Below are 6000 nucleotides of genomic sequence, written 5' to 3'. Positions count from 1 at the left end.
GGAATGAAGTGAAAGTCCTATAGATGTAAAGATATTAAATATTCTAACACAGAGTTGCCATGCAGTGAGAAAGCAGAGCTTGCAGAAAGCTACACTATTGTTTCAAAGAGAAATATTAAAAATTCCAACCCAGGTATTCATTTATGGATCAATAAATAGCAGTCATATAGTTTTATGGCTATGTTTAATCTCACATATGTAAAGTGTGCTGTGATATATGACCACTATTTATATGCATTCTAAGAACTCTTCTACGGGAATGCTCAGAGTCCTTCCCTTGGGAACTACACAGTTAAATAGAAAATGAACATGAGCTCTTGGGAGAACAGATACATCCAAAGATGAAAAAATAATTTATAAGTAGCAAGTCATAAAAAAATCCCATACTGATCAAGTGGGACATCAAGATTTCTGTCAGCTCAGTCACAGGGGCCAGTTCAGTCTCACAGGCTGTTAAAAACCTCTCAAGAACTCTCCACTACCTGCTGCTTCTGCCCTCTTTCCCTTGCTTGGAAAACATTATGTTCCTAGCCTGCCTCAGGATCCTCTGCTTTCAGAAATGATCATTGATGTTTTGGCAGAATAACTCTGAATGTGATGTTGGCTAAAGCTTGTTCTATTTAAGGGAAACAATAAGGAGAAATAAGGCATAACATGGTAATATCTCAGTCTGACCCCTGGGATCTGATAACTTTTCCATCAAATTACTAACTTAGCCCAAGTTGCTTTTGGCAAATTCCTGTTTCATAAGCTTATCTCTGTTCTCTGTAATGAGCCAGCTCTGTTCCTGCAGTGGAGCTGCATTTACAGGAGGATGGCTCCAGCTCCCAGCTTTGGGAGCATGCAGTTGCTGTTCTCTGGCAGAGCTGGATCTTTGGTGTGACTCAATACAGGAATTCTTGCTTTTCTAAGGTGTACTGATGATGTACTCTGGTTTTGACACATTTATGTAATCGTTTCAAGTTCAAAGGTGTTGTGGTTCTATTTACAGGGGAGAAGCACTGGTAGATTCTGTGAATCATGGTGGATGCAGAAGACCTGTAATGAAAGGTAAAAAACCTTAACTTCCACTTGTATTCCCTGGATATTTAAACTGTGGAAATTTCCCCTTGCCATTCAACCTATGTGGATTAATATATAACTCTTGGTTTAGAAATTACATTGTTCATATTATTAATTAACCCTAACATTGCTTTTCTGTGTGGTATCTTCATGCTCTCAGCACAAGTTTTCCTCCTCCTGACCTTTCAAAGAATCTGTATAGATTCAAAAAGATAAAATGTTGAAAAATGTAAGCCATTAATGTTGTGCAGTTATTTTTAATTTGTCTCTATTAAAATATACATACTTTTAATTGGAATAAATGCTGACCTATAAAGAAGACAAGAAACATTTCCGATTTAAAACAAACAAACAAAAACAAGTAACTCACCTCTCCCGGCATCTACTAAATTTCAAGTTTGATAGATTATCCTTTAGATTCCAGATATGTTAAGTCCTTCAGTCTAATATTCAGAATAGATATTGACAGTGCTACTATCACATAAATGGGGAAAGATGACTTTGTGCTTTAAGCAAAAGGTGAGATATGAGACTGATTAATTTCTTTAGAAAAAAATTTTAACAGAAGTTGTGGAACTAAAATAATTTTTTCCAGTATTTGTTGTGGTGACAATGATCTGAATTCTATCAATGCTTTTTTTTTTTTTTTCAATAATAGTGGTTGAATTTATTCCTGTCCCTCTTTAGTTTAAGAAAAAAATATTGATTTAGAAGTGTCTGCCTTGATCTCAAATTTTTTCAGTTGTTGTGGCATTGTTGTTTTTTGCTTTTTTTTAAATACACCATAATATTGAACTATGTGAAAGAACTATTTTTATTACTTGTATGGGAGAGGAAATATTCCATTTTTACCTCTCCAATACTTTGTCTCATCATCCACTAAGGATAGATATGAATATATAACTCATTGTTTGCTGTGAAACTAAATCATTTGTCTGGAAGGTTTAAAGATCCTTGGATTTTAAGCCCTGTGAACATGTAATTAAGAACATATGGAAAAGCACAAGCACCTGAGCTATGGCTCATGCCCAATTTTGATGAATCATGTAAGCGTAAGGGAAAGAGGACAGGTGGAATAGCAACTCCATTAACTCTGACTCTTCTGGAGAGAGCATCAGAGAGTCTGGAGCTTTCCTCCCTTTGGCTTCAAGAAGGGGCAGAATTTGTCATAGAATCCCAGAGCTGTAGAATCCCAGACTGCTTTGGGTTGGGGACCTTAAAGCACATCGTGTTCCACCCTCTGCCACGGACAGAGACACCTCCCACTATCCCAGGCTGCTCCAAGACCTGCCCAACATGGTCTGGAACAATTCCAAGGATGGGGCAGCCACAGCTTCTCTGGACAACCTGAGCCAGGGCCTTACTACCCTCACAGGGAGGAATTTCTTCCCAATATCCCATCTAAATCTACCCTCTTTCAGCTTAAAGCTATTCCCCTTTTTCCTATCAAAACCCGAGGTCTGGGTTCTTTACTTCAGTGCAGGGCTCGTCTTTTGTGCCATGGATTGTGAACCCAGATCCCAGAATGGATTGGAGCCCAAATTTTCCACACTGGGTGAATATGCTGACAGGTGACTGGGATAGATCCCATAATACTGTCAAACTTGACAGGGACTGTACATTTTGTGCAAAACCATGTAAGCCCCACACTGTCAAATGAAAGAGGGAATTTTATGTTCTCTGTTCCCCTCTGATATACGTTTGGCTGTCGTCTTATTTCATAGTTGAGGCAATTGAAACACTGTTTAAATGTGTATCATAAACCTATAGATGAGAACATTTCCCTGCTGGATTTAAACCATTACCCCCAAAGGTGTTAAAGAAACCACACTGTGTGTCACTTTTTAAGATCAAGGGGCATTTTTGATGTTAATGCCTAGAAAAGGCAGATGAACACTAACAGCTGCTTATGCACAGGCTGGTGAATTGAATAGGGAAATACTTCTGTTCTGGAAGTCAGATCTCCAGAGAAAAATGATAAATTGTGAGCCTCCTTAAGTAAGAGTGATAGTCTCTAAGGATAGTTGAGCAAGGCTGATAACATAAAATATGTAAAATGGGGAAAATATTTAATACTTCTGTTTCTCTGCTCGAAGGAGTTGGAAGGGTTGTGTTAACAATATATACGGTGCTGCTGTGCTCAGGCATGCAGGAGAAATGCAATATATAAGTTCTCAAATCAGTAGTTTGTGAAATGCCTTTCTGGTATCCAGGGATTTTCAGGACTGTTACACTGATAAGGAGTCAAGGGCAGTCTCCTCATGGGCTGGGATGGCTCTCTTGGGAGGGGCAGGGAACAGAAGAAAAAGGAGGAGCAGATTAAGGGCTGGACATTTTAGTGTTTTGTACTTCCAAATGCTGATTTTTTTAACTCTTCAGTTTGCAGATATTTAAAGTTCTGCAGCAGCTTCAGCTCTGTCTTAGAGCTGATGAATCATGTCTTTAAAAACACCTCCTGTAAGAAATTGTGGCGCACAAGGAGAACCTTACACCAAGGGAAGTTTATTCCCATAGGAAGCATATGGGATTCCTCTGGGACAGACAGAAGGAGAAAAGAGAGAAACTTTCCCTGTAGACCCCAGTAAAGATGTTCTGGTATGAAACACACCCATGGGCAAAATGTGTGGGAGGCCAGCAAAAACGGGGAGGAATATCTAAAATTCAAAATCTTCTCCACTGTTTGATCACCTAATAGAATTACCTTGAAATTTTGCTGGCTTTTTATGCAAGGAATCCAAAGTAAAAGCAGGGACGAAGGGAAGGTACAGCACCACCAAAGGATTTAAAATGTAGCCTTGTTCAGGTTGTACCACCAGGGCTCAGATCCTGCAGAATTAGACCAACTGGAAGGAATGAAATATACCATTTCTTTCTGAAGTCTCTGGGAAAGAGGGAGACAGCAAACATACCAGGTGTGTCCTTCCAGGGGGTTTCAGGTGAGAGGAGTTCCTTTGAAAATAGAAGTGCAATTTATTGTTTCCTGCACCAAGTTTAATGAAAGAAATCTGAGAAACCCTAACAAACACCAATAACAAAAAAAGTATTGTTTATTGTTAACTCTTAGCTGGACAGCTTGTTAAACTGAAAGTTCCAGTGGAATTTCTTAAATTATCATTATTACAAAAAAAGAATCAGAGGACAGAGAATGGGTATCTTTTTAAGGCAATTCTTTTTTCTCACCCCCAAAAAACTAAAAATAAAAAAGGAATATTTCTTGTTTAGAACTACCAGTCAGGCTGCTAGACCATGAATTTGGGTGAGGAAAGCCCCTGGTTCAAACTCTGCAGCTTTTTGCTGTATTTTAGGTGATACATCTGAAGTTTTTTATGTTTTCTGGTTGCCTAATAGAACATAATTATTTTCTACACTTACATTGTGTGAAACACATAACTTCAGTCTGCCAGCCTCAAGGAACTGCAGCCTCACTATAACACTTTTTTATAGCTTGAGAGAATTTTTTTACACCTGAAAACTGGGATTAAGATTGTAAATTCTTTTAAAAGAGAGTTGATACTCAGTTACATGTGGCTTTGTGATTGATGACTGTATCCTGCTCAGCTAATCTCAGTTTGCCAGTAAACCCTTTATGACTATGAGAATTTTGGGTTCTTTGATTTCTCTGATAGATTCCTTAAAGCTGCTCAGGTTTTGCTGGATAATTGCTTCATCTCTGTGGTGTCACTTTAATGCAGGGAAATGTGGCATCTTCTTTAAAACAGTTACTGTAGTTTTTGATCTGTTTGTAATCTACAGCATTAAACAAAGCAAAAGCAGGAACAGGAACAAATGATACCTAACCCCTTGCTTGTAGGGCAGTTTCAGAGTGTGCTGCCTGATACCTTGTTTGCTGAAGAAATCAAGGAGAGAAGGAGAAAGCTGTAATGAGACTTTGTGAGTTTTGATTTGAATTTTTCACATGTTTTTCCTTTCAGGTTAGGAACTATGTGTGGAATATCTGTGATTTTAAAATTGAAGTGAAGCCACAAAGCCTCCTGCCAGCAGATTTAGTTTCTCTGGTTGTGCTTAAAATGGTTCCTCTGTTGCATGCACAAATCAGCTTCCTCTGTGAAAGCAGCAGAAAGCTCAACTCAAAAGTGACTTGTATTGGTTTTGATGGAAGAATTGTAAGCCATCATTCTTGTAGCTCTATTTCACAGTTTTAACCCAAAGTTTCACAGACTTTCCCCCAGTCAGAAACTGCAGAACCTCATCTGTGCAGTTGTTACATGGTGAGATTTTTGAGTGCTCAAAGCAGGAGGTTTTCCTGCACCTTGTCACATGCAGCTCCAAGTTTGTTCAGCAGTGAATTTTGGTAAAGTTGCACAAGAATATAAGTAACACATCACAATGTAGTCCTCACTGGAAAAATAATTGGTAGAGGGGGTAGCAAAAGTTCTGCTATTGCTCAACAGAAGACAGAAATTCCTGCCTTCCTTTATCTTTGAGCTTGATATAGAAAACTAGAATTGCTTCCAGATCCCTTTCTGAATGATCCTATGGATAAACTTAGACCCTCACCAATCCAGGTGCAGTTACAAACATGTGAAGTTAGAGAAAAAATAAGGGACAATTGGAGCAGAGCACCCTCACAATTTTTTCGGGCTTCAGATTTTCAGTTTGGTAAGAACACTTTATGTGTTATTGTAGCAAGACTTTGAGCCATGTGTTTTCTCTATTTTCTTTACATTTCTTCTTTTCACTGTATCACCTCACTTCCTCTATTCTGCTCTTTGATGCCACTCTATCCTTTGACAGTTTTTCCACTGTTCTTTTGTACTTACTTTCCATTTGTTATGTTTTTCTTTATTCTCTACCAAATACTTTTTCCTTTCTTATTTTCTCCCTCCACTACTGTCACCATGCTTTCCCCCCACACAAATTCCTAAATTATCTATTGTAGGTTGCTTATGCTTATTTTTCTAGTATTTCTGATTTTAT

The sequence above is a fragment of the Ammospiza caudacuta genome, chromosome 17 (assembly GCF_027887145.1).
Source record: "Ammospiza caudacuta isolate bAmmCau1 chromosome 17, bAmmCau1.pri, whole genome shotgun sequence".
Classification (NCBI taxonomy): Eukaryota; Metazoa; Chordata; class Aves; order Passeriformes; family Passerellidae; genus Ammospiza; species Ammospiza caudacuta.
The sequence above is the reverse complement of the archived record's forward strand: the minus strand, read 5'-3'. Positions refer to the sequence as shown.